The sequence below is a fragment of the Pseudophryne corroboree genome, chromosome 2 (genome assembly GCF_028390025.1).
Source record: "Pseudophryne corroboree isolate aPseCor3 chromosome 2, aPseCor3.hap2, whole genome shotgun sequence".
Lineage (NCBI taxonomy): Eukaryota > Metazoa > Chordata > Amphibia > Anura > Myobatrachidae > Pseudophryne > Pseudophryne corroboree.
The window spans coordinates 270,441,091-270,468,348 of record NC_086445.1 but is presented as its reverse complement, the minus strand read 5'-3'; the positions used below and the strand labels follow the sequence as shown (position 1 = coordinate 270,468,348).

The following is a 27,258-nucleotide window of genomic DNA, read 5'->3' as shown; positions in this document are numbered from 1 at the left end:
AATATAGTTAAGCTGTTAGCCAATGTGCTGACTTTTCTTGTGATTGATACAAAGTGGCTAAAGTATTAATAACTTTTTTTTATTTATTGAAATCAGATCCATCAGCATTGACACTGTTCATAATGGTTACTGTGTTGTTCTCAGAATCTAGTTTGTTTTATATTATTTTAATTGTATGTACTGTTGTGTTTTCATTACTTTGTTTTGATTTTTATTGCTTTTATGTTTTTTTATTTTCCATAACTGTTCAGATAAACAAGAGACCTTCCATTATTTAATCTTTTTTAAATTAATAATTTGGTGTGCTGCTCTTGGTTTTTTCCTTTTCAAGATTTCTGTCAGGAGGATAGAACCTCCCATAACAGCTGCGTTTTCTAACGTCCTGCTAGTTTCTTTTAAGCATTATGCATTGTATATCTCGCTGACTGCTTTTAGTCAGCGCCATAGAGAATTTTTTTCCCCTTTGGTAACTGGTCATAAGTGCAGCCATCTGTAACACTGACCACATTACAGTTCCTTCTGTTCATGGACAACAGATTCAATTTACTAGTAAGAAGGAACAAAATACAAGACTACAGTAATTATACATAAAACGTCATACATTATGTTTAAGCATAAATTTAGTCATTTATTTAGAACGTTATGAGAATAAAACATAACCTTTGACTAGACAACTCAGATCACCCAACATAAAATGTCTGCCTATTGAAAAAATCCTTCCTCCTGAAAAGCACCCAGATGGGGGTCTGTCCCTCACTTAGCTATAATTTCTGGAACTGTTATAGATGCTGACATGGTTTGAGACCTGCAGGCATTACAGATTACACACTTGGTAAAAGTCAACATGTGAGTCATGGGTGCGTTAGGCCACTTGTCAGTTGTTCCCTCATAGACACTGGCAGGGCCGGATTTAAGGGCAGGCTGGCTGAGTAGGCTGCAGCTTAGAGTCCCCCACTACAATTGGACCCCCACCACTAGTAAGATACCCAGCAATATCCCTGTTGCAGCTGTGGTAATTAAGACTACAGCTCCCATGATGCCTTGGACAGAGGCATCTTTTCCATTGGGCTTAATGGGTAGTTGCCCAAGAGCCCCAGAATTCTAAGGGCCTGTTTTGTTCATATGTTTGTAAATCCAGTCATCAGGACACAGAGACATGTGAGTTCACTGCTGTGCTGTTTATTCCATCACCAACTGCAGACACACTGCACACTGGACCACCCACTTCCCAGCATCCCCCTGGTCCTAGGGACCATCACTGAAGATTCAGGCTTGCATAGATTAGTAAGAGAGTGTCTACAAATATTAAGCATTCTAATACACTAACATCACATCCTCTTTTCTTTAAAGATAAGCCCTATACGCTTCAATGCAACAATTAACAACGTCATATTAAGAACATCATCTAACACGTTTCAGTGAGTCTCTCAGGTCTGTGTATTTCCCTTTTGGGTCTTTCATACACAGTCTGTGTTTCATCGGCCATGTTGGACCTTTCTAGAATCGTGGTTTGTTCACCATTATCAGTATCATCATACATGTCAGATGAAGGGTATTCTTCAGTCATGTTGTATTCATTATGGTTAGGTTGAGATCTTAAATCCACCCGATTTCTTCTTACTTCCATTCCACGTTCTGTACGTATAGTATAAGATCTTGGTGCTACTTGTGCTTGCACAATACCTTTCTGCACCCAAATACCTTTCTCGTGATCTCTGAGACGGACGTTGTCACCCGATTTTAGATCAGATAAGCTTTTTGATTGCATGTCTTGGAACAGTTTCTGTTTCGCCTGTTGACGTTCCTTACTCAGTCTGACCAACGCTGAGTTATGTGTATTAAGCAGTTCATCATGTATCGGGAAATTTACTCTAATCCTCCTTCCCATCAGCATTTGTGCAGGAGAAAGTCCATTCTGTAAAGGTGTACTGCGGTAGATTAAAAGACTTTTGTAGAAATCTTCATTACCTTCTTGAGCTTTTTTCATGAGACTCTTTACAGTTTTTACTGAACTTTCCACCAACCCATTTGAGCGTGGATAGCGGGGACTTGACGTAGTATGGACAAATTCCCACCCATCAGCAAATTGTCTAAATTCAGCACTGGAAAACTGAGGACTATTGTCAGTGAACACTTCCATAGGAACACCATGCCCTGCAAAGATTGACTTCATGCAATTGATTACAGCTATACTAGTAGTTGTATGTAGTGTCTTCACCTCAGGGTAGTTAGAGTAATAATCAGTCACGACAATGTACGTTTTCCCATTACAATCAAACAAATCCGCGCCAACTTTCTGGTACGGTCTCTCTGGCACTGCGTGAGGACTCAGTGGCTCGACTTGTTGTTTCGGTCTATACGTAAAACATAATTCACATGTAGCTGTAGTCTGTGCTATGTCTTGGTTCATTCTTGGCCAATACATAACTTCACACGTTCTCCGCTTACATTTTTCTTCTCCTAAGTGGCCTTCATGTATCTTGCACAGTATAGTTTTTCTTAGTCGTGCAGGTATGACAAACCTATTGCCTTTGTAAATAATACCATAGACAACTATAAGGTCACTGCGGTACATCCAATAATCATGGATAGACAGCGGGCACGCATGTTTTTCTGCGGGCCAACCTTTCAGAATGATATCTTTCAACACTTTCATTGTGTCATCTGTCTCAGTTTCTTTCCTAATCTGTTCTTGTCTTGCAAGAGACACTGGTAGAGAAGCTACGATCAAATTAACATAGGCTTCTATCTCTTCATCCATCAGACTTTTGGAACCTTCACTTTTGTCCACAGCACGAGAAAGTGTATCAGCAATGTACATGTATTTGCCGGGACAGTACAGCAAGTGTACATCATATTTCTGTAGTCTGATAAGCATTCGTTGAATTCTCATGGGACAGTCATGTAATGATTTAGTCATGATAGCTACCAATGTCTTGTGGTCAGTTTCCACTGTAAATGTTTGACCATACACAAACTGATGAAATCGCTCACATGCATATGTGATTGCTAGAAGTTCTTTTTCTTTCTGAGCATACCTTGTTTCAGCACTTGTCAGTGCTCTTGATGCATAGATTACTGGTTGCCATGTATCCTCATGTTTTCGTAACAGCACTGAGCCTAGACCAAATTGTGAAGCATCTGCTAAAATTCTTATTCTTTTCGCAGGATCAAAGAATTTTAGCACTGGTTGCTCTGTAATGATCTGTTTCAAGTTTTGCCAACTTTCTTCTTGTTCATGTGACCACATCCACTCGTTATCTTTGTCCAACAACCATCTAAGAGAGGCTGTTCATTCAGAGAGTTGACAAATAAACTTTCCTAAGTAAGTAACCATTCCTAGGAATCTTCTGATGTCGTCTTTGTTGTTAGGACATTCCATGTTCACTATGGATGATATTTTCCTTGGGTCTGGTTTTACACCTTGATCAGAGACCACGTCGCCCATAAAGGTAAGTGTATTCACGCCAAATTCACATTTGTCATTGTTTAGCTTTAGATTCACTTTCTTGACAAGTTCCATTACTTGTCTCAATCTAGAATCATGTTCTTCCTTTGTAGATCCCCAGACAATAATGTCATCCATCATTGTTTCAACACCTGGAATATGTTCAAAAATTACGTGTATATTTTTGTGATATACTTCTGGAGCAGACAATATTCCATATGGTAGTCGAAGAAATCTGTATCGACCTTCTGGTGTATTAAACGTACAAAGCTTTGAGCTGGCCTCATCTAGCTTCATTTGCCAGAATCCTGAAGATGCGTCCAATTTACCGAACCATTTTGCTCCCGCAAATTGCGACATGATTTCATCTCTGGTTGGTAGTTTGAAATGTTCTCGTTTAATAGCTTTGTTTAAATCTCTGGGGTCTAGACATATTCTGAGTTGTCCATTTTTCTTTTCAACAATTACTAAGGAGCTTACCCATTCAGTAGGCTCATCAACTTTCTGTATCACACCCAAGGCTTTCATGCGATTTAACTCTTGTTTCAGTTTTTCTCTCAGCGCAAACAGCACTTTTCTACAGGGGTGTATCACTGAAGAAACTTGCGTGTCTATATTTATTTTATGCTCTCCAGGCAAACAACCTAGACCTTCAAACAAGTCTCTGTATTCTGTAAACATCGATTTGCAGTCATCTTCTACTTGTGATGTCACCATAAAAACTTTCTTTAGCAAGCTTAGTTTCTCACAGGAACTTAATCCTGGAATCGGTTGCACATTTTTATCCACAATCAGTAGTTGTTTTAAACTGTTGTCCCTTATATTTCAGTGTCACTAAGCATGTACCTTTCACAGGAATTTCCTCCCCAGTGTACCCTGTAACTTTCACTTTGGCTGGATGAATTTTAGGTTTTACTCTAAAAGTCTTAGTCTTGAAATTATATTAAATTCACCTGCGCGCCAGTATCAAGCTTAAAGGGAATGACAATCTCATTCACAGTTAAAGGGACAATCCATTCTTTCTTATCTGCACTGCAAAGTTCAATGCAATCCACAAAGAATTCCTCTGTTTGTTTAATAGCATGCACTTTGATTTCACTTTTAATTTTACAGCATTTGGCAAAGTGATTAAGTCTACCACATTTCATGCAGGTTTTACCATAAGCAGGGCACATTTTAGGATTGTGAGCATTTCCACATCTACTACACATTTCCTTGTTAGACTGTGGCTTAGACTTCTTCATTCTTGAGAATGGAGGTTTGCTTGGCTCTGTGTTCTGCACTACATGGACAGCAGCATCAATTTCCTTGTGTAACTTTTTGGCTTGAAATCTAGTTATTTCTGCAGATCTGCACATAGTCACTGCCTTTTCTAGTGTTAGGTCTTGCTCTCTCAACAATCTCTCTCTGAGTCCATTATCAGGTATTCCACAGACAATACGATCTCTAATCAGTGAATCCTTTAAATCACCAAACTCACAGGTTTTACTGAGTGATTGCAGTTCTGTAACATACTGATCAAATCCATCTACAGACTTCTGATCACATGTGAAAAACTTATATCTTTCATATGTCACATTTTTCCTTGGCACAAAGTAATCTTCAAACTTTTGCATTATAGAAGATAGCACCATATTCTGCCCCTCAGCAAACTGAAAACTATTATAAATGTCCAGCACATCCTCTCCTATCACATGGAGGAAAATGGATGCCTTCGTTTTGTCAGCCTCTGTATCAGCTTCACATGCAGCAAGATATATATTAAACCTTTGCTTAAATCTTTTCCCATTTTCAGACAAGTTACCAGACATCAGCATGCCGGTTGGAGGACCCAGTTTATCCATGGTTACTCACTGTTTGAAGAGAGGAGCACACGGCAGGCTTTGTAGACACTATCCCAGCCTTACAGACTTCTGCAGGATTCTTTCACACTCTGAGAGCACTAGCAGTCCAAGTTATACTTCCTCTGACACCATGGGGGTAATTCCAAGTTGATCGCAGCAGGATTTTTGATAGCAATTGGGCAAAACCATGTGCACTGCAGGGGAGGCAGATATAACATGTGCAGAAAGAGTTAGATTTGGGTGGGTTATTTTATTTCTGTGCAGGGTAAATACTGGCTGCTTTATTTTTACACTGCAAATTAGATTGCAGATGGAACACACCCCACCCAAATCTAACTCTCTCTGCACATGTTATATCTGCCTCCCCTGCAGTGCACATGGTTTTGCCCAATTGCTAACAAAAATCCTGCTGCGATCAACTTGGAATTACCCCCCATGTTTTGTTCATATGTTTGTAAATCCAGTCATCAGGACACAGAAACATGTGAGTTCACTGCTGTGCTGTTTATTCCATCACCAACTCCAGACACACTGCACACTGGACCACCCACTTCCCAGCATCCCCCTGGTCCTAGGGACCATCACTGAAGATTCAGGCTTACACAGATTAGTAAGGGAGTGTCTACAAATATTATGCATTCTAATATACTAACATCACAGGCCCTGGATTGATAGCAGAGGGTTTCCTCTTTCTAGGGGCATCTGATTTTAAAAAATTGCCCCCGGGGAACCGAAGATATCCGACTTCAAAGCAATGGTCCCCATCTGTGTCTGTTAATTTCTATCTTGACTGGTTATTTCCAACTCTGTCAGACTTCGATATCTTGGGTTTGTCTAAATTAGAGTTTTTCTGTGGGTATCGCCCAAAAGCTGGAACTCTCACCTTTCGGTGGACACTGGCAGTTTGTATCTACCATAGATATCAGCCTTCCAGCAGCCAGTCCCTACTCCAGCTTCACACGCCTGGGATGCAGTTTTATATATTTATTGGTGGATTGCTTCTGCTCCTGAGCCCACATCTCCAAGATCCTGGAGATGCCCAAGGGCGTACACTACTGTTAAGATGCTGCTGGCCTTAGGGACAGTTATGGAGGTGGACACATGCTGTGCAGAGTGCAAACCCCAAGGTGCTAACATGCTAAAAGCAGGGCAGAGCCCGGGGAAGCCTAATAATGGACAAAAAAGTTCTAAAAAGAGAGAACTTCTCCCTGTTCCCTCCTGTTATGTGCACCGGTACATGATCAGCGATCATTGCCCGAATGCTGGCAACTGCATGCTTTGCCTGTAAGCAATGTCTGGCAACTGGTTGATCACTGCGGCCAATGCCTAAAGCTTGTCTAATGGCCATTCTGTGTTGTTGCACTCTTTTAATTGGCGCTGGGTTTTGCCCACATGAGACAAGCTGCAAGGGCATGTCAGCAGATACACCAGTAAGGTGGTGCTACATGTGATTGCATAACTATCTAGTTCTTATATTTCATAATAGCCTCAATCACCCCAGACATCCGATAATATAGACAGGGGGCTCTTCATATCAGCCCATATCCATTTATCTTGAGTCAGTGCTTAATCCATGTGTACAACATATACCTTCCTATTTAAATATGCTATTGCTCTACTAGTTACCATAAAGGGCTTGGGTGTATTGCCAGAACATGTGTTATCATGCAGCACAGATGTGACTAGTCTCTACACCTGCATACCCCATGGTGTGGGTGTAGAGGCTGTAGACCCCTGAATCTCTGAACTCTCAGAATCTGCATATGAAGTGCTACAATGCAGCAGCAATGGCTTTTTCTACTGTATGCCAAGTTCCATTGTGCTTCATATAAAGACTCAGTCGCACACAGATATACAAGTATCGCACAGCGGCGTGCGGTGAGGTCAGTGGCTAGTGAGGCACTACAGCCATAATGTCCGCCGAATCCTGCCGATGACCCCTAGCCAATGCCTGCTACTGCCTCTGAGCTGGTACCCGCTGCCACTGACAATAGTTTACAAACTCGCCCACAATCAACTGACCCAGCCCTCCGCCACTAATTTCTATCTCAGTCCGATGCTGCCAATGCCCGCTGCCTACCTGCTCATCATACTTGTGATATATTGTACATTTTTATAGAAAAAAAAAATTAGTGTTTGGGACTGGGAAGGGAGTGGGAGGGGGACATGAATGCAATTCTGTTGTCCAGGGCTTCCATTAACTTAATGGAGAAGGGTCTGAATGGGTTAAAAAAAAAAATGCGTGAGGTCCCCATCTCCTAAGTATAACCAGCCTCGGGCTCTTTGAGCCAGTCCTGGTTGTTTAAATACTGGAAAAAAAAATGGACAGGGGTTCCCCGTATTTAGACAACCAGCACCGGGCTCTTAGTCCGGTCCTGGTTCCAAAAATACGGGGGACAAAAGATGTAGGGGTCCCCCGTATTTTTAAAACCAGCACCGGGCTCCACTAGTCAGAAGATAATGCCACAGCCGGGGGACACTTTTATGTAGGTCCCTGCGGCCGTGGCATTACCCCCCCAACTAGTCACCTCTGGCCGGGGTACCCTGGTGGAGTGGGGACCCCTTAAATCAAGGGGTCCCCCCCTCCAGGCACCCAAGGGCCAGGGGTGAAGCCCGAGGCTGTCCACAGCACCCCTGGGCGGTGGGTGCCGGGCTGATAGCCATGTGTGTAAAAAAAGAATATTGTTTTTTGTTGTGGAACTAAAAGGCCCAGCAAGCCTCCCCCGCTTGCTGGTACTTGGAGAACCTCAAGTACCAGCAGGCGGGGCAATAATGGGCTCGCTGGTACCTGTAGTTCTACAACAAAAAAAATACCCAAATAAAAACACAAACACACACACAGTGACAGTAAAGTTTTATTAAAACACACTTACACACTCACACATACTTACCTACATCCCACGCCGGTCACGTCCACTTGTCCAGTAGAATCCAAAGGGGTACCTGTAAAAATGAGAGAGATGACTTGCCTACATCCCACGCCGGTCACGTCCACTTGTCCAGTAGAATCCAAAGGGGTAGAGGCACCTGTAAAAATGAACATTATACTGACATATGATCCAGGGAGGGAGGGGAGAGAGAGAGAGAGAGAGAGATAGAGAGAGAGAGAGAAAAACTAACCTGCTGCTGGAGCCAGCGGAGGAGGACAGCCGCACGTACTGTACGGCCACCGCTGCTGCCTGTCAGGTGATCGGGAGCCGGGAGGACGGAGCCAGAAGGGGAGGACGGGGGGAGAGCTGCACGCTCCGCAGGACCGCCGCTGCTGGTAGTGCGGTGAGCGGGAGCCGGAGCAGGAGGGGGGGGGGGGGGGGGGAGCCGCACACGCTGAAGGCCCACCGCTACTCCTGGCTATCATTAACGCCGGGACCCGCCGCCTCCAGCGCCGCATGTGGATGATTGGACAAGCCCTGGATCCGCTGTCCAATCACAGGTGCCTCGCTGACATGGGGGTGGTGTCCCTGTCAGCGAGGCACTTGGAACAGTGCCACTTTCCCTATGGTTTTTCATGGGCTTTTACAGCCCAATGCTAGGCTCCACCCCCCGCACTGTCCCCGTTCCCATTATCCACGGGAAGCACTGCTATCAGTGCCTCCCAAAGTACTTTAAAGCAGAAAAATTATTAGGATTCAATAAAGAAGATACTTATGACACAGAATATGTGTCATAAGTATCTTCTTATCACAGGGGAGGCACTGCCTCCCCTGACTGCACGTCCCTGGTATTGCATATATAATTAATCACCACAGTCTCCTGTTGCATATAGGGGGTAATTCCAAGTTGATCGCAGCAGGAAATCTTTTAGCAGTTGGGCAAAACCATGTGCACTGCAGGGGAGGCAGATATAACATGTGCAGAGAGAGTTAGATTTGGGTGTGGTGTGTTCAATCTGCAATCTAAATTGCAGTGTAAAAATAGAGCAGCCAGTATTTAGCCTGCACAGAAACAAAATAACCCACCCAAATCTAACTCTCTCTGCACATGTTATATCTGCCCCCCTGCAGTGCACATGGTTTTGCCCAACTGCTAAAAGATTTCCTGCTGCGATCAACTTGGAATTACCCCCATAGTCGCATCATGTTGTAATTAAGTCACTAGCAGAGTTTCATGGGTCCTGGCGGCTCACTCGCACCACGCATCTCATGATGCATAGCATATTAAGGCAAGATGTATGAAGGCACATCTATATGATGATGCAGTCCCGCCCACACACTCGGCATCACTGAGGCTGCACTGTTCTTTTTCTCTGCAGTGCTACCTACAGGTCAAGTAAGTCTTCTGTGGGGTGCTGAGGCAATAATGTGTGTTTTATTTTTTGAGTCAGGAGGCCAATGTGTTTGATTTTCTTACTGTCAGGGTCAATGTGTTTTATTTTTTTTCTGTGGGGACCAATGTGTTTTATTTTACATTTTTTATAGGGATTAATGTGGTTTTTTCCCTGTCGGGGCCAATGTGTGTGTGTTTTTCCCCCTGTGGTGGCGAACGTGTGGGCGAGCAGGGTACAAAACTGGGGTGTAATGTAGTATTTTCCTGCCACACCCCTTGCTGCGAGGTCACACCTCCTTTTAGGGTGTACACAAAGGTTCCACCCTTTGCTTCTCAAAAATGTGAACATTTTGAAAATTTCCAGGGTGAAGGAGGGAGTGCACAGTTTGACTGTTCGCACTGGAAGCGGTTGATATCATCTAGATGCCCTACCTGTCCTACAGTACCTGCAGGTAATTAGTTTAGGTAGAAAACTGAGGCTGACAATCTGTCATTTAATTTTGTATTGTCTGTCTGGAGTATCCATCATCATTTTTCCCTGGCCCAGAGGTGGATTCAGGAGTCAGTCCCCCCCCCCCCCCCCACCCCAGGCACAACATTATTGACTGCACCCCCTCTCAAGGAAAAATATGTGCGTCTTACTGTGGGATGCAGTCAATTTACCTGGAATCAAAATCCTGATGGTCAAAATACCGAAAACCATTGACCGATGGTCAAAATACCGACAACATCACAATACCGACATGGCCAAAATACTAACATTTAAAATACTGACAAGGTCAAAATACCGACATTTAAAATGTCGACAGGTCAAAAAGGCAACATGAGTTTTTCATGATTTTTTCATACTTTACCATCCCAGTGGACCTGGAGCAGGAATATAATAGTGTGCCAAGCGCAGCGAGGCACCGTGCCCGAAGCATGCTGAATGCAGCGAGCCATGCGAGGGGACGTGGTACACTTATATGATGTCCATGTAGACCCATGTCGAAATACACACCAAAAAAACAATGAAAAACTTGTCTCGACTTTTTGACATGTTGACAGTTTAAATGTCAGTATTTTGACCATGTCGACATTTTAAATGTCGGTATTTTGTCCTTGCCGGTATTTTGACCTTGTCTGTATTTTGACCATCGGTCAATTGTTGTCGGGATTTTGATTGCAGTTAGTTCATGCTGATCCCAGCTGGGCAGGGACCAGTACAGTGTGAGGGGGGGTGGGTGGGGGGAGGGGGGGCAGTGAGGTGTGAGGAAAACAGTGTAAGCTGTGGAGAGGGGGAGGGCAATGACATATGGAGTGAACTGAATAAAGCAATGAAAGTGGTAGTGAGAAGGTTATTAGGAGATCTGGAGGGAGACTGTTCCTGCCCAGCTCACTACCCAATCACACCTACTGTCTGGATAACTGCTCCTCCACCCCTCACTTCCTCCCTACTGCTCCCAATGCTCCTATCACAGCTCACTACCCCATCAGTCCCACACACACCACACCACTCCCTAGTGCCTCACCGCTCCCTCATTCCTCACTATCCCCCTATTACTCATATTTTCCCCATCACAGCTCACTGCCACATCACCCCCCCCCACACACACACACTGCCCCATACTGCTTCACTGCTCCCCCACCCCTCACTGTCCCCGTACAGCTCACATTGCTCCCATCAATGCTCAGTGCCCCATAACCCTCCACCCCTCACCCACACTACACCCTACTACCAGTGGTGCAAGTAGAAAAAATGTCTCACGGGTACTGTGTGCGCGCGCCGAAGGCGCGCGCGCAAAAAATGGGTGTGGCCAAATGCCACATGGGGCGTGGCCAATGAAAATGGGGCGTTATACACATATGGGGGAGGGGCAGATACACGTATGACCCCAATAGTGCCAGATACACGTTGCCCCACAGTGCCAGATATACATTGCCCCACAGTGCCAGATACACATTGACTAACAGTGCCAGATACACATTGCCCCACAGTGCCAGATACAGAAATGCCCCCAGAGTGCCAGATATACATTGCCTCGCAGTGTCAGATACACGTTGCCCCACAGTGCCAGATATACATTGCCCCACAGTGCCAGATACACATTGCCCCACAGTGCCAGATACACAAATGCTCCCACTGTGTCAGATATACATTGCCCCCCGTGCCAGATACAGAAATGCCCCTACAGTGCCAGATATGCCCCCAGTGCCAGATATCCCCCAGTGCCAGGTATACATGCCCCCCCAGTGCCAGATATCCCCCAGTGCCAGGTATACATGCCCCCCTGTGCCAGATATCCCCCAGTGCCAGGTATACATGCCCCCCTGTGCCAGATATCCCCCAGTGCCAGGTATATATGCCCCCCAGTGCCAGATATCCCCCAGTGCCAGGTATACATGCCCCCCCAGTGCCAGGTATACATGCCCCCCTGTGCCAGATATCCCCCAGTGCCAGGTATATATGCCCCCCAATGCCAGATATCCCCCAGTGCCAGGTATATATGCCCCCCAGTGCCAGATATCCCCCAGTGCCAGATTGAAATGCCCCCCCAGTGCCAGATATCCCCCAGTGCCAGATAGAAATGCCCCCCCAGTGCCAGATATCCCCCAGTGCCAGGTATAACATGTCCCCCCTCTCCCCCTCCCCCCCTTCCCTGCTCACCGCTGCCGCTGGCCGCTGCCGTCCTGTGTGAGGGAAGGAGAGCGCAGCCTGTGCCTCTCCTTCCCCTCAGTCTCCGGCGGGTGTCTCACAGTTTAATTCAGCGCCGATCCGTGAGCCAATCAGAGCTCGCACCGCAAGCTCTGATTGGCTCACGGATCGGCGCTGAATTAAACTATGACACCCGCCGGAGACTGAGGGGAAGGAGAGGCACAGGCTGCGCTCTCCTTCCCTCACATCAGCGGCGGTGCGAGGAGCGGCGGCCCGTCGGTGTGGGTACGGCGTACCCACGGCTAAATTCTTAAGGGTACTCCGTACTCACCCGTACCCGCCCACTTGCACCACTGCCTACTACTCACACTGCACACACACACGTTTACCTCACAAGCAGCAAAGTAGTTCTGTCACTATTTGGCTGGCCAGGGATCTGCAGCAGCTCCACTTCTCTCTTTCTGACAGCAGCCTTGCCCAGTCCCATGTACCTCCACAGCAGCCTGCTGTGCCACCCCAAGCAAGTGTCGCCCCTAGGCATGTGCCTGTCATGCCTAGTGGGAAATCCGACACTGATCTATATACTGTTTGTTTCTGTCCCTCAGGTAGATTCTCTGGCTTTGTATACTGCATGCCTTGGACTTCATTTTTCACCTGCCAAGTGACTTTTGTCTGGCTCTGGAATATTTATATTTTTACTTGTTTTGGATTTGAGTTTTTGTGTTCCTGCATTTTTACAAGTAGCTGTCAGACAGTCTCATTTTTGACTTTGTAGACTGTCTTGCATGGAGTTTTGTTTTGTGCTTGCTTGCATTTCACTTGCATTTTGTTGTTTGGTTCTGGCACTATTAATACACATCTTAAATTTACTTATTATTGTCATATCAGAGCTTATACATAGGCTTTTAGTTTTAACAGATTTCTATTTTGCTGAACCTCCTTGTGTGGCATCTTTATGAGCTCCATTTTGTTGCTTAGCAACAGCTGTTTCCCCAGAGCTTTTACCAACACAGGTGACTAAGCTTCTGATCTATTTCTTACCTCAGCTCCCTCTGAACAACTGGAATTAATCTAAAGGTTCTGCATTAATGCTCCTTTCAAAAATACAGCTAAGTCCCGGGTTTTGGCATGTGAACGTGCATCAACCCGGGATTTCTGCATGTGTGAAAGGACACAACTAAGTCCTGGGTTCCTGACCCTGCTCCCGACCAGGGTAACGGAGCTGAGATCCCGGGTCACATGTCTGCAAGGGTCTTTACCAAACTTTTCAGGTTTTAAGCCAGTGGTTCCCATCCTAGATCCTCAAGGCACCCTAAGAGTAGATTTAGCATACCATCCCTTCAATCAGGAACACTATGAATTACACAGGTTCTGTGCAGGGCCGGATTAAGCCTTGGAGGCGGCTGGCACACTAAAGACAGGGGGGCCCCGGTGGAAGGGTTTATATTAGATTATGCATACCTCCCAACATGCCCCATTACAAGAGGGACAAAATGCTGTCTACCTGGACTTCCCACTTAATATATGATTGGCGTCACCTGTGTTGAACTATTTAATTGATAAGAAAAGTGTTTCAACACAGGTGACTGCAATCATAAATTAAGAAGGAAGTCCAGGTAGAGAGCATATTGTCCCTCCTGGAATGGGTCATGTGGGGATGTGTGGATTGTGTACATAGGTGTGCGCAGCTAATTGTATTAGGGGGTGCACCGCAGGATGGGCATGTCTAGCACCGCAGAAGGGGCGTATCTAGAACCACCTTTTGGGCGTGTCTTGTCTAGCACTATTTTACATTCAGTAAAATCATATGGCTTAGTCTAATTTCTCCCTTGTTCCTAATACTACAAGTAGATATAATACACCCCAGAGAAATAAAATGAAACATACTGGTGTAACCACTGCCCAGTACTGACTGTCCACTTCGGCATAACTCCGAGTCCTAGCTGCAGCTGCACCCTATCACTGCTTACACTTCCCAACCTATCCCAGACCCACTGGCGGAACTAGAGAGTGGAGGGCCTAGGTGCATATGCATTCCCCCCCCCCCCCCCCCCCCTTGCACCCTACCAGCACCTACACCCCGATTTTGAGTGAGCCACTCTGAAAAGTAGAGGAGATTTAGGGGGCTGAACATTTCAGCTTTAATATAACACAATTAAAGTTTAAAATGTACACATGTGCCGTCAGAGCCACATCTGCCTCTTTCAGACCCCTCCTCTGCTATACACCAACATTTGTCACAAATGTCCACATGCTTACCAGCTGCTGACAGTGGTGCCCCTTATTTACATTGTGCCACACAGTATGAGCTAAAATTTACATTATGCCACACAGTAGGAGTCGAAATTCACATTACGCCACACAGTATGAGACGAAATTCACATTACGCCACACAGTATGAGACGAAATTCACATTACGCCACACAGTATGAGCCGAAATTCACATTACGCCACACAGTATGAGACGAAATTCACATTACGCCACACAGTATGAGCCGAAATTCACATTACGCCTACAGTATGAGCTAAAATTCACATTACGCCACACACTACGAACTAAAATTCACATTATGTCACACAGTATGAGCCAAAATTCACATTACGCCTACAGTATGAGCTAAAATTCACATTACACCACACAGTATGAGCTAAAATTCACATTACACCACACAGTATGAGCTAAAATTCACATTACGTCACACAGTATGAGCCAACATTTACATTACATCACACAGTATGAGCCAAAATTCATATTACGCCACACAGTATGAGCTAAAATTCACATTATGTCACACAGTATGAGCCAACATTTACATTACGTCACACAGTACGAGACGAAATTTACATTACGCAACACAATATGAGCCAAAATTTACATTACGCCACACAGTATGAGCTAAAATTCACATTACGTCACACAGTACGAGCCAAAATTCACATTATGCCACACAGTATGAGACGAAATTCACATTACGCCACACAATATGAGCCAAAATTTACATTACGCCACACAGTATGAGACGAAATTCACATTACGCCACACAGTATGAGCCGAAATTCACATTACGCCTACAGTATGAGCTAAAATTCACATTACGCCACACACTACGAACTAAAATTCACATTATGTCACACAGTATGAGCCAAAATTCACATTACGCCTACAGTATGAGCTAAAATTCACATTACACCACACAGTATGAGCTAAAATTCACATTACACCACACAGTATGAGCTAAAATTCACATTACGTCACACAGTATGAGCCAACATTTACATTACATCACACAGTATGAGCCAAAATTCATATTACGCCACACAGTATGAGCTAAAATTCACATTATGTCACACAGTATGAGCCAACATTTACATTACGTCACACAGTACGAGACGAAATTTACATTACGCAACACAATATGAGCCAAAATTTACATTACGCCACACAGTATGAGCTAAAATTCACATTACGTCACACAGTACGAGCCAAAATTCACATTATGCCACACAGTATGAGACGAAATTCACATTACGCCACACAATATGAGCCAAAACTTACATTACGCCACACAGTATGAGCTGAAATTCACATTATGTCACACAGTATGAGCCGAAATTCACATTACACCACATATTATGAGCCGAAATTCACATTACGTCACAGTATGAGCTAAAATTCACATCATGCCACACAGTATGAGCCAAAATGTACATTACGTCACAGTGTACAGGCCGAAATTCACATTATGTCACACAGTATGAGCCGAAATTCACATTACACCACATATTATGAGCCGAAATTCACATTACGTCACAGTATGAGCTAAAATTCACATCATGCCACACAGTATGAGCCAAAATGTACATTACGTCACAGTGTACAGGCCGAAATTCACATTACGCCATACAGTATGAGCTGAAATTCACATTGTGACACACAGTATGAGTATCATCACCTATATTTCTATATGCTAATACTAAGGGGGATATCCTATTAGCCCCGGTGAAACATCGGGTGCGATTTTTCCCGATGTTTCCCCGATTTTTTTTTTTTTACAGATTGATCGCTTGTAAAAACAAATGCCCTTTCTCCTGAAAACGCACAGGTTCAGTGAAACCTGTGTGTTTTTGGTAGACACAGCCCCGTTTTTGCACGAAAATGGGGCTGTTTCTGGGGATTTGGTCCCCGATGACCGCGGACAACCTTCAGCGTCCCATGCTGCAGCAGGCTGGGACTGCAAGCATGGCGCCGCAGCCCAGAAGCTGCCATTCGGCATGGTGACCCCTGGCGGGGAAGCCGGGGCAGCGCCATGACTGCAACTCCCCCGACCCTGGCAGTGGTCACATGAAGGGAGAGCGCCCATGTGACCAGGGGGAGCCAGAGGAGCAGTGCTGCACCGGGAGCTGTTAGCAGCCGGCACCCGGTGCAGCATCAGGTAATTCCCGATAAGCTACCTCTCGTGCTGGCTTATCGCAGGTAATAAGATAGCCCCCGGCGGGACAATTAGTCCTGGTAAATTACCAAGGCTAATTGGATATTCCCCTAAAAGAGATGTGGTGCTACCACACCAATCTCATCATTGTATATGAATAGTTACTAGTAAAAAGGAAAGAATGAGATCTATAAGTGCACTCTGGAAACTAGTGAATGCTTGGCTCAACTAATATATGTATGTAACCCTACTTTTCTATTACATTTTTTTTCATGAGTGCATTCACAGATCTTTTTTTTTTTTTTTTTGGGGGGGGGGGGGGGGGGGAGGTGTAACTTCATGTATATATAGTATATACATGCTTTTTCCCCCTGGGGACAGGGAACACGTGGACTGAGAGCACAGAGGGAGGAGAGTGCAGCCGGATGGGAAGGGAGGAGCTGGGATCCATGTGTAACTTACAGCTCTCTGTACCGTCCTATCTCTCCACTGGTCAGAATGCTTTATTGGTAGCTCATGAAAAATGATACGCCTGTGTCTCTGCCTTCATGGCATACTGTCCTTCTCACATTCTGGCTGCTGGTTCTACTGCTGCTTAAGAGGGAAAGCTAGTGATGTCAGTGTGCTCTGGCTGGGGGGGAGGGGGGGCGGGCTGACAAAGGGGGGCCCGGGTTACAGTATGCCCTGCATCCCACCCTCAATCTGGCTATGGTTCTGTGGCCTTACTTCAAGCCTGCATTTCACCTGGTTTTAATCAGCCACAGAACCTGTGTAATCTATGAGTGTCCTTGTTTAAAGGGATGGTATGTTAAGCCTACCTAACAGTCCAGGTTTTAAGGATATCTATGCTTAATCACAGGTGACTTGTTTACTACCCCAGTCAGTTTGATTATACTATATGTGCCTAGTTATGGATATCCTTAAAACATGCATCGTTGAGATGCCTTGAGGACCAATGTTGGGAAACCCTGGTTTTAACTATGGGTTCATATTGAGATGTAGAGGCGTTCCAACCATTACTGCTCTGCTGCTCTGTGTCTGCAGTTTTTCCCACCATTAACCACCATATATCATTAAACTCCATGAGGAGACTGAAACTCACATGGAATATGATGAATTTATGATCACAGAGGATTGAAGAATTGGATTGTCTGCAGGAAATGCTGAAGATGTTAAATAAAACAAACTAATATACTCTTAAGGGCCTTGTGAAAGTGGAGGGATTCTTGCCAAGAGTCCAGGTTACAAAAATAAATAAATAGATAATTCCACTGCGCTAACAAACGGTACAAATATCAAATAAAATGATTACCAGCCGTGTGTCACAAAAGAACTAAAGCAATAGGCTTCTCACAACAAACAGCATTAACTCACTAAAAAGTAACAATGAGTTGTATTGATATCAAGTAGAATACAATAGAAAAATATAAAAAGACTGTACCGTATAAAATTGTAATAAAACATGCTATATTTACTATGGCAATATGTTGTCTCTTTTACTACTCTATGTGCACCCCAATACAACTGCTGGGATCTCATGGATCTACCCTTTCTATAAAGAAAAGTTCTCTGTATTCAAAAGTGTGTACCCTTGTCCTCAGAATCATCTCCTTTTACATACGCAGCCTTCCTGAACTCCATAATGCCTTTCCTACATTCAAATGTTTCAATATTAACTGTGTACATTCTTTCCTGAAAATTGAGTCTCTGGGTCAAACCTAGGGATTTTCAGTTCATAAATTGATTTATTACAGGGTACATCAAAAGCTTTTACAAAATCTTAAATTGCATCCGCTGATCCATTCTGATCTATCACTTTAGTTACACAACCACAAAAATCAAGTAGACATATTTACATGACCTCCCAGCAGAAAATCCATCTTGCCTTGGATCTAGTAATTTAACAGCAATTCTTTTTTTGAATGAATTTCATTTACTTTGCTACTGATAACATGAGGCCAAGGGGCTGATTCTAAGTTGGAAGGAAAGCAAAAACAAAACCAAGTACACTAACTTTGTATCTGGGGAAGGCCATGTTGCAATGCAAGAGGTGTAATTACATGTTTCTTTTTTATGCATGCACGGCAGGGCTGTTTCTAGCCAATTTGGCTCCCAGTGCGAGATTTAAAAATGCGCCCTCCCTCCATTGACATAAGAAAAACGCGCCCCCATAGATATAAAAAAATACAAAAATGTCAAGGGGCAAACACATCATTACATGAAACTCCACCCCCGAGCGGAGTAGTAATGACAGGGAGGAGGGGAAGCACCATTAGACACCTAAAGTGCCGTGGCACGAATTGCCCGCCGCAAGAAAAGGCATTGTCTACAATATGCTGCATGTTCTCTTACAATGTAAGCTATCAAGGCAGGGCCCTTTGTACCCATTGTAAGGGGTCACTTAAAATTCTGAAGATGTCTTAGAATGTCACTAATCCAGTGATTTTAAGGCCTCTTAAGGCCTTTTATGTAGATCACACATGGAGGTGTGCTGGATGCTGACAAGGAGAAGCAGCCAACTGCTACTTACAGCTGATTTTCCTCCATGTCTGTGTTATAAATGAGTGTGTGGTGCTTGACCTTTTATTGCACAGCCATGTACCACACTGCTAGTGCCAGGAGCTAAGAATGCATTCCCTACTGCTAAAGGAAGCAATGCGAGAGGGAAGGGGGGGGAGTTGTGAAGTGCTCCAAACTGGAAAAGGGGAGGGTCAACACAATGCTAGAGCTGGCCTCGATGAGGAGCAAATGAAACTGGTCACTCTGCTCTGCCAGCCCGCCGGCATCTCCCCCCCCCCCTCCGCCAGGCTGCCGGCTGCTCCTGAATCCTGCCTGGTGCTCCCCTCCTCCCTGTCATTACTACTCCGCTTGGGGGGTGGAGTTTCATGTAATGACGCGTTTGCATCGTGAGGTCACAACGCAAACGCATCATTATGCAAAACTCCCTCCCCCTGAGCAGAGTAGTAATGACAGGGAGGAGTGGGAACACCAGGCAGGATTCAGGAGCAGCCGGCAGCCTGGTGGAGGCACGCCTCGCCTGCCGCAAGAAACGGCTCTGATGCAGGGTAAATACTGGCTGTACTTTAGCCCACAAATACTGCACAGCTTTATGTTTACACTGCAATTTAGATTAAAATTTGGACACGCCCTCCTCAAATCTAAATCGCTCTGCACGTTATATCTACCCCAACCATAGTGCAACATGGTTTTACCAAGGTGCATTGTTACAGTACTTGGTCTTTTTCTCCCATTTACCAACTGGCCTGGGAACTTAAAGTGGCCTTGGAATAAATTATGAAAGTGGCTTCATGTTGGCAGGCATGATTAAAATAAGTTTTGTCCAACAGAGACAAAGAGAAAAATAAATCACATTGCCTCTGTCTCCTGCCAGCCAACACTTACACAGTCCTAATTGCATGCAGTACGGAGAACATCCTAGTGATCAATACACAAAATAGAGAGCATTCAAATGACCTCCATAACATATTAGAGAACATTCCATGTGACCACCATACCATACAGAGACCATCTCAGTCACTACCATACAATATAGAGAACATACTAGATACAATACAGACACTACACTAGTGACGACCATACAATACACAGAACATCTCAGTGATCACCATAAAATACAGAGTACATCACAGTGACTGCTATATGATGTAGAAAGCATGCCATTGGCTGTTGTACCATACAGAGAGAATCCTAGTGACTGCCAAACCATACAAAGAACATCCCAGTAAAAAGTATATATTACAGAGAGCATACTACAGACCACAATACCGTACAGATAGCAGCCATGTCTGAAAGAGCAGCTATTGCTTGCCATACAATACACACACCATCCCAGTGACAGACATACAGAGAACATCCTACTTTCTACCATACCATACAGAAAGCATTCCAAATTACAGGGAGTATCCTAGAGGCATGAAGTGCATAGCGTTCTTGTGTGGGTACAAATGGTCTATGAGTACAATATGCCATGGCCCCAATATGTTATGTACCACCATGGCCCTAACTGTGTGGAGTTTGTATATTCTCCCTGTGCCAGCGAGGGTTTCCTCCGGGTACTCCGGTTTCCTCCCACAAATCAAAAATATACTGGTAGGTTAATTGGCTCTCTACAAATTAACCTTAGCGTGAATGTGTGTGCTTGTACGTGTGGTAGGGAATATAGATTGTAAGCTCCACTGGGGCAGGGACTGATGAGAATGGCCAAATACTCTCTGTAAAGCGCTGAAGAATATGTGTGCTATATAAATAACTGGTAATAAATAAATAAATAAATAAATATGTATTAAATTTGCTGGTCTGAATAAGAATTATTATGAACTCAACTTTATCTTCCAATAATCTGCATTGTGATTGAATCTGAAATGCCAAAACATATTCATGGACTGCAGTGTGAACAGTTTTTGATCCTTTATCTTTTAAATATGTGACTGTACAAAGTGAATGTGAAACATGTATACTTACATGTCACTAAGTAAGTACAATGACAGGCAGGCTCCCAGATAAATCTGGACAGCCTGGGCAGCCCCAGCCGCACACAGCATTTGTACACATCAAGTCTCATTTACAGTTTGATGTGTTTTGCTGTCAGAATCCATTCAGAAAAATTCTGTTGCAAAAATTGTGGTCTTCTGTGTTTATGTTTAGTTGCACATATCAAGACACTTTCAACTGTAAAAATAGCATTATTTCTATGTCTGATACACAAATATATATACGTACACCTAAATACTAGTGTACCATAATTATATACACAAGCGAGAAAAACGACTTAACAGTGCTGCTGATAAATGTGAAAGTAGCATTTTCCTTTTCAAATGTGATTAAATACAAACACCCTCACATCACGTCTCATTCACCACTATATAAACGCAGCAGTAACTGTCTTTTTATTTTTTTATTTTTTGTAAAGTAGTCTATGACCAATATGAAAAGGAAAAGATGTATGAAAAAATAATAAACATAGGGGGTAATTCCAAGTTGATCGCAGCAGGATTTTTGATAGCAACTGGGCAAAACCATGTGCACTGCAGGGGAGGCAGATATAACATGTGCAGACAGAGTTAGATATGGGTGGGGTGTGTTCAATCTGCAATATAATTTGTAGTGTAAAAATAAAGCAGCCAGTATTTACCCTGCACAGAAACAATATAACCCACCTAAATCTAACTCTCTCTGCACATGTTATATTTGCCTCCCCTGCAGTGCACATGGTTTTGCCCAGTTGCTATCAAAAATCCTGCTGCGATCAACTTGGAATTACCCCCTAAGTACTGAAGTGGCTTACAGTGTACAGTATATGCAAATAGAACATCAAAAGCTGTTAGATAGTGTTGCTGGAGTCCTCATCATCCTCATCATGATTCTTTACATCAGATCTCTTGTAAGATACATGCAGGGCAGTAGAGAGCCTGGCTGGGCCCAAGTACTTTTCAGTGGGGGTGGAGATGGGGGTGTGGCCTACTCTCCCCTCCTCTCGGCACCACTAGATCCATGATGTTATATCTCCTAACCAGCGTGTCTGTGAATATGTCTAACACATAGATCACATTTCCTAGGGCCTGCTACACTTATAAGTCTTAAGGTATTTATCTAACACTTGCCTACCCCTCATCCCAATTCTCCTGGTATAAGAGCCCTAAAAGTGTTATGGTGCCCAGAGGCGTAACTAGGGTAGGGCGAGTGGGGCACGTGCCCTGGGTGCCTTGACAGGCCCAGCAGAGGGGGCGCCACCGGCGGCCAGGGCATCATGCCCCACTCGCCCCCGTCACGCCGCAATGTGAAGGGAGGAGAGCGCAGCGTCTCTCCCACCCCTCACCGCCGCTGTCAGCAGCGCTCCGTGTGTCCGGTCTCTGGCGGCGTTAGCCAATCAGAGCTTGCGGACCAGCTCCTGATTGGCTGCCGGTCCGCGAGCTCTGATTGGCTAGCGAACCGGTGCCACACAGCTGCCGCCGGAGACCTGGAGCGGTGAGGGGCAGGAGAGGCGCTGCGCTCTCCTCCCCTCACATAGCACAGCCACGGGAACGGGAAGAAGCGGTGAGTGAGCGGGGGAGGGGCATTGTGGGGTATGTATCTGGCACTGTGGGGCATGTAACTGGCACTGTGGGGCAATGTAACTGGCACAGTGGGGCATGTATCTGGCACAGTGGGGCATGTATCTGGCACAGTGGGGCATGTAACTGGCACTGTGGGGCATGTAACTGGCACTGTGGGGCATGTATCTGGCACTGTGGGGCATGTATCTGGCACTGTGGGGCATTGTAACTGGCACTGTGGGGCATTGTAACTGGCACCGTGGGGCATTGTAACTGGCACTGTGGGGCATGTATATGGCACTGTGGGGCATGTATCTGGCACTGTGGGTCATTGTAACTGGCACTGTAGGGCAATGTAACTGGCACTGTAGGGCAATGTAACTGGCACTGTGGAGCATGTACCTGGCACTGTGGGGCATTGTAACTGGCACTGTAGGGCAATGTAACTGGCACTGTGGGGCATGTATCTGGCACTGTGGGGCATTGTAACAGGCACTGTGGGGCATGTAACTGGCACTGTGGGGCATTTTCAGTGGCCACACCCCTTCTGGAGTTTTTTTACTTCTTTTGGTGTTTTTTTTTTTTTTTTGGGGGGGGGGGGGGTGCCACTCTTCATCTTGCCCTGGGCTCCGAAAAACCCTAGTTACGCCTCTGATGGTGCCCATACACTTATGAGATTATCGGTACTATCCTTCGATTTCGACCACATCTGTGAGAGAAATCGAAGGATTGTATGCACATTTTTGTACCTTTCGACGCGGTGTGCGTGCACGCCGGTCGAATATCGTGTCTCAAGATATTATGTGCTGCACATAATATTTATCGAATCGCAGTGCGATCGCATGCGTTTCTAGAAACACATGCTATATATCGCACTGCGATGTGCGATGGGTACCTGCCGGGAGTGGCCAAAGGTCGCTCCCACTCGGCGGTGACGTGCCCATCACGTGATTACCATGCGACCTATTGCATGATCGCATGGCAATCTTTTTGGCAGTTCAGGTGCGATTTCATCGCACCTGAACTGCCGGTGCGATGCCCCGCGATGTCGCGTCGCGGGGCATCGCACAAGTGTATGGGCACCATTAGACAAGCTGATATCTGATTACAGAGGCATTTTGATAGGCATGTAATGTTTGGAGATAAGCATATTAACCTCCACAAATAGAGACCTATAGCATTTAAAACTGTGCAACTTTTTCTGCCTGAGGAAGTGCATGTCATCCAGCAAAACACTGCACATACTGACGCCATTTCTATTTACTTACTCCATACCATGTAATTGTCCCTTTTTCATTTTTTTCTTTTTTATTTCTCCTCTTTTCCCTTTATTTTTATATTTGTTATTTCCATTGTTCCATATGTTATATAATATACTGTATGTATTTTAAAACACCATCTTCATGCTTGTATATCTGAGTCTCTCATCTCTCTCTGGCTACACTTTTCACACCCCAAGGAAGTTTGGGGGTCATTCCGAGTTGTTCGCTCGTTATTTTTTTCTCGCAACGGAGCGATTAGTCGCTAATGCGCATGCGCAATGTCCGCAGTGCGACTGCGCCAAGTAAATTTGCTATGCAGTTAGGTTTTTTACTCACGGCATTACGAGGTTTTTTCTTTGTTCTGGTGATCGTAATGTGATTGACAGGAAGTGGGTGTTTCTGGGCGGAAACTGGCCGTTTTATGGGTGTGTGCGGAAAAACGCTACCGTTTCTGGGAAAAACGCGGGAGTGGCTGGAGAAACGGAGGAGTGTCTGGGCGAACGCTGGGTGTGTTTGTGACGTCAAACCAGGAACCAAACTGACTGAACTGATCGCAGATGCCGAGTAAGTCTGGAGCTACTCAGAAACTGCTAAGACGTGTCTATTCGCAATTCTGCTAATCTTTCGTTCGCAATTTTGATAAGCTAAGATTCACTCCCAGTAGGCGGCGGCTTAGCGTGTGCAAAGCTGCTAAAAGCAGCTTGCGAGCGAACAACTCGGAATGACCCCCTTTGTCTGCAAATGTCTGTGATCCTTCTTCAATGCAAAATAACCTCTGTTAATTAGCTGAACTTCTGATTGCATACCTCCCCCTTTGCCAGCTGATATAGTTGGAGCATTTAAGAGCAATATTATCAAGGCCTGCAGTCAGGACTTGGCCTGCTTGCAATTGTGAAGAATGCATTTGTTAAGAATGTGATTTAAGAATGGAGTTAGAACCGGAGTTTGAACTGGATTTGGACTACGCTAAAATCTCGAATAAAACAATTTCCCTAAACACTGCAACTCAGGACTATCATGTGGCCTCTCCTCACCTCTGCCTTGAGAACACCAGGACCAATGCCTACTACTTCTCTGTCCAAGAACATCATGACTGCCCCCAAGACTACCCCTCAAGCTGAGCAGGGAACTGAGGGGCGTACGCATCAGGACCAGATTTTGCTGGGTCAGTTCCATTGGACATTAGTGTGCACTCCACATTCTTACACCCACCCGCACTGCTCCCCACACTCTCACACCCACCCGCACTGCTCTCTTGAGACCAGGACATTTAGCATTTTCACAAATTAATGTTTTCCTGCAAATGTGTCTTTCTCTTCTTTCTTCTTACAGGGTACTTTCCCCCCACTGTGTGCTATTCCTGTAATGTGTACCTCCATTGGTTGCACACCCTGCCAGCAGTAACCTACACAGTGCGCCTCACATGGCTGCCTCGGATGGTTCCTCCATGGGCAGGGTGTGCTTCATTTGGATCTTTCCATGCAGGGTATAGCATACTCCTACACTCGTGTCAGTTTTCCCGTGAATGCATTTGGCCCTTGTATGGCTCATCTCCCACTGTGTAACCTTCGTAGTGCGCCCAACATGGCTGCCTTATCTGGTAAACTTGTGGATGGGGTGAAAAATACATGGACCTGATGGTTTTATTGGAACCCTACTCTGAACCTAAGGACTCTGCAATCTCCCCGTTTTGTGTTCTCTTCTAGGGGTGGACTATTCCACCCTGGGTAATCCTACGCAGAGCGCCTAAGATGGCTGCCGCACCTGGTACCTTGTGAGGGTGGAATACACAACCCCTGGAGGTTATTACCCAAAATGCTTACACCAACCCTGCATTATGCTTTCTGTCTTTATTGTCTGTGTGGTTTATCTTTTGATGTAATACTTAAATCTTCTGTATTATGTGCATTGTTTGAGTTCTAGTTGGCGCCGCGGATGGCTGCCTCGGTGCTGCTCTGCCAAGCAGCCTTTGTGTTTAGTCCTACGTGTATAATATGTCTAATATGTTGAGTCTATTGTACAGTTGCAATGTGCAGTATCAACTCATACGTGTAATGTGTGTAATGTATGCTATGTTCTTCCCCCTTCGCATGCTATGTATTCCCCCTTCATGTTGCTGCTTGGCGATGCATTGTACCACAAAGAATTCCTAGTGTACGTGAGTACACCTGGCCAATAAAGCTGATTCTGATTCTGATTCTGATTATAGGGTCCTTAAAAAGGTTTCCTATCAAGAATGAAATGTGCTGACAGTCAGACCATTGGGATACGAACACTACCACTGCCAATCTTTCTAATAACATACAGAGAAGAGGACATTATCAAGATAACACGTTACCATCTACAGTACTCTTATGTTGTACCAAACCTCAGGCAACAGTGACTGAACAGTTTTACAACATTGCCAAATTGACTACACATATCTCCCAAGCTCTCAATGTTTCCCGGATTGTATTATTATTATTATTATTATTATTATTGTATTTTTATTATTTATTTAATAATTTATTTGGCACCACAAGGGGTCTGCAGCACCATAAAAAGTACATAAACAGGAACACCATGATCAAAACAGCAAAAGTGACTTACAGTACAAAACATTGCAGGACATGGACAAGGTCTATAAACAAGCTGTATCAGCAGTCTTAATACCCAAAGCAGTAGCAGTATGGCAGAACCCAAAGGTTTGGTGACATTGTGGGACTTGTGAGGAGATGATGGCAAAAGTGAGGGGACATGAGAGAAGAGGGCCCTGCTCGTGAGAGCTTACAGTCTAAAGCAATACAGGAGAAAATGTAAATCAGTCACACAGATATATATATATATATATATATATATATATCTGTGTGACTGATTTACATTTTCTCCTGTATTGCTTTAGACTGTAAGCTCTCACGAGCAGGGCCCTCTTCTCTCATGTCCCCTCACTATATATATATATATTTATATATGTCCAAAAAAGAGATACCCCTAACTCATCAATTCCATCTGATGAGCGAATCTCAATAGGAGGTGCTACTATTGACAGATCATAAATTTGCAATATTAAAAATAGAAAGTAAAAAGAATGTCTTATTTCTTCTTCTAATAAAAGATTTTTATTAAAACCAGCTCAATAAAATACAGATATAGAAAAGTGTGTAAAGAAAATGAAAATGTGATAAAAATACACTGTGCATGGGTACAACCTCATTCATAGTCCCCAAACCCCACTGAAATTTCCATCCCAGGATGAATGGGAAGCTGATCTAGCATGTACTATATCGGAGGAGGAATGTTTCCGACTTTCGCGATGTTTGTCCTATACTGAACTCTTTTATAAA

The 27,258-nt window shown here is 44.6% G+C and overlaps 1 protein-coding gene and 1 long non-coding RNA gene across 2 annotated transcripts in view; one reads left to right on the top strand and one right to left on the bottom strand.

Moving 5' to 3' along the window:
• Nucleotides 1–26,701, top strand: part of LOC135015477 (uncharacterized) — a 40,313-nt gene extending 13,612 nt beyond the window's left edge. The window contains exon 3 of the long non-coding RNA XR_010213730.1: nucleotides 26,145–26,701. This is a non-coding gene — a long non-coding RNA (uncharacterized LOC135015477). The remainder of the gene's footprint in view (nucleotides 1–26,144) is intronic.
• HTR2A (5-hydroxytryptamine receptor 2A) overlaps nucleotides 1–27,258 on the bottom strand; it is a 170,627-nt gene that overhangs the window by 31,782 nt on the left and 111,587 nt on the right. The gene's annotated exons all lie outside the window — the stretch shown is intronic.